This window comes from Triticum dicoccoides, chromosome 6A (genome assembly GCF_002162155.2).
Source record: "Triticum dicoccoides isolate Atlit2015 ecotype Zavitan chromosome 6A, WEW_v2.0, whole genome shotgun sequence".
In the NCBI taxonomy this organism is placed as follows: domain Eukaryota; kingdom Viridiplantae; phylum Streptophyta; class Magnoliopsida; order Poales; family Poaceae; genus Triticum; species Triticum dicoccoides.
In genome coordinates this window covers 558,762,548-558,765,424 of record NC_041390.1, presented here as the reverse complement: position 1 = coordinate 558,765,424, position 2,877 = coordinate 558,762,548, and positions in this window count along the sequence as shown.

Sequence of the window (2,877 nt, the reverse complement as noted above, 5' to 3'; positions counted from 1 at the left end):
AATCCTAGTTGGAATAGGATTCGCGGAGGGGGGAAAAGAGAGAGGGGGCCGGCCCCCTCTCCTTGTCCTATTCGGACCAAGGGAGGGGAGGGGCGCACGGCCCATCTTGGGCTGCTCCTTCTCTTTTCCACTAAGGCCCACTTAGGCCCATATAGCTCTCGGGGGGGTCCGGTAACCTCCCGGTACTCCGGTAAAATCCCGATTTCACCCGGAACACTTCCGATATCCAAACATAGGCTTCCAATATATCAATCTTTATGTCTCGACCATTTCAAGACTCCTCGTCATGTCCGTGATCACATCCGGGACTCCGAACAACCTTCGGTACATCAAAATGTATAAACTCATAATATAACTGTCATCATAACCTTAAGCGTGCGGACCCTACGGGTTCGAGAACAATGTAGACATGACCGAGACATGTCTCCGGTCAATAACCAATAGCGGAACCTGGATGCTCATATTGGCTCCTACATATTCTACGAAGATCTTTTATCGGTCAGACCGCATAACAACATACGTTGTTCCCTTTGTCATCGGTATGTTACTTGCCCGAGATTCGATCGTCGATATCCCATACCTAGTTCAATCTCGTTACCGGCAAGTCTCTTTACTCGCTCTGTAATACATCATCCCGCAACTAACTCATTAGTTGCAACGCTTGCAAGGCTTAAGTGATATGCATTACCGAGAGGGCCCAGAGATACCTCTCCGACAATCGGAGTGACAAATCCTAATCTCAAAATACGCCAACCCAACATGTACCTTTGGAGACACCTGTAGAGCCCCTTTATAATCACCCAGTTACATTGTGACGTTTGGTAGCACACAAAGTGTTCCTCTGGCAAACGGGAGTTGCATAATCTCATAGTCATAGGAACATGTATAAGTCATGAAGAAAGCAATAGCAACATACTAAACGATCGGGTGCTAAGCTAATGGAATGGGTCATGTCAATCAGATCATTCAACTAATGATGTGATCCTGTTAATCAAATGACAACTCTTTGTCCATGGTTAGGAAACATAACCATCTTTGATTAACAAGCTAGTCTAGTAGAGGCATACTAGTGACACTCTGTTTGTCTATGTATTCACACATGTATTATGTTTCCGGTTAATACAATTCTAGCATGAATAATAAACTTTTATCATGATATAAGGAAATAAATAATAACTTTATTATTGCCTCCAGGGCATATTTCCTTCAAAAAGTTTCATGAAATTCCTCCCTTCAATGTCAAGGCTGACCCAAGCATCCTGATAAACAATGAAGATTATCCATAGTTACGGCGCAATAAGCAAATGACACAAGTGAAGAAAAAGTGAAGACTTTCTCCCGCAACTATTATGATGATACCATGCCAACTTTGTAACACACGAACATGCTACCATTGTCCGTTTTGTACATGCACATGCTATGTGGGTGAAATTATGATACCATCCCAACTTTCAACTTTTTCAGAGTTCATTTGAAATGCTTTTATGTCTTATGGTTCGCCCCTGGCCCATGACCATTAGTCCCGGTTTGTGCCACAAACCGGGACTAAAGGGTTGGTCCTCGTTGCGGGCAGAGTTTAGTCCCACCTCGCCAACCGAAGGGGGCTCACACTGGTTTATAAGCCCTTCCCTCTCTGCCTTGTTGAGCTCCTCTCGAAGTGAAAATAGATGCCCTAATAGAGAAAAGTTTAGCCTAAATTCATAGTGAATTTCTCTGAAATTCATAGAAATTTACTAGGAATTTAGGTTGAATTTTCTCTATAAGCGCATCTATTCTCATTTTTTTAGTAAGTTAATCACAAACTTGTGATTCAAACAATTTTCAAAGAATTCAAATTTTAACTATTCAAATTTGAAAACTAATGGCACTAACAGAAAGTTTATAATTTTTCTAAAACTAATGGCACTAATAGAAATTTTATAATTTTGCTAACCTAAAAGCAAACAGAATTAAAAATTAAAGCAAAAAACAAAAGAAAATAAATAATGCAAAAAACAAATCAGAAAAACAGGAAAAAAACTATTTTTATAGTAAAGTTAATCACAAAATAAAATAAATAAAGCAACAAAGAAAACAAAAAAACTAAAAAAGTGTTTTCAAATTTGAAAACTAATGGCACTAACAGAAATTTTATAATTTTTCTAAAACTAATGGCACTAACAGAAAGTTTATAATTTTGCTAACCTAAAAGCAAACAGAATTAAAAATGAAAGCAAAAAACAAAAGAAAATAAATAATGCAAAAAACAAATCAGGAAAAAACTATTTTTATAGTAAAGATAATCAAAAAGTAAAATAAATAAAGCAACAACGAAAACAAAAAACTAAAAAAGTGTTTTCAAATTTGAAAACTAATGGCATTAACAAAAAGTATATAATTTTTATAAAACTAAAAGCATAAAGAATTAAAAAATAAAGCAAAAAACAAAAGAAAATAAATAAAGCAACAAAAAAACAAAAAAATGCCACCTACTGGGCGACCACGGCCTGAATACGACTAGAAACCCAACCATGGGCCAGGATTCAGGCCCGCAGTAGGCCCAGTAGGCCCACAGGCATTGTAGTGACAGATTAGGCCCGAAAGCCTGCAGTTGAGAAGAGCTCGGGAGGGTGGGCGCAGCAGCGCTTATAAACCACTCCCGAGCCCTCTCAACTAGCGAGGTGGGACTAAACTTTTGGGCGCGGGGCAACACAAGGCCATTGGTCCCGGTTGGTGCCACCAACCGGGACTAAAGGGCTGCATTGGTCAAGTTTCGTGGCTCCAACCGGGACCAATGCCCCCCTATGGTCCCGGTTCGTGCCACCAATCGGGACCATAGGCCTCTGCTTCCCGCCCTTTCGGCTGCTGAAAAGAGACCTATGGTCCCGGTTGGTGTCA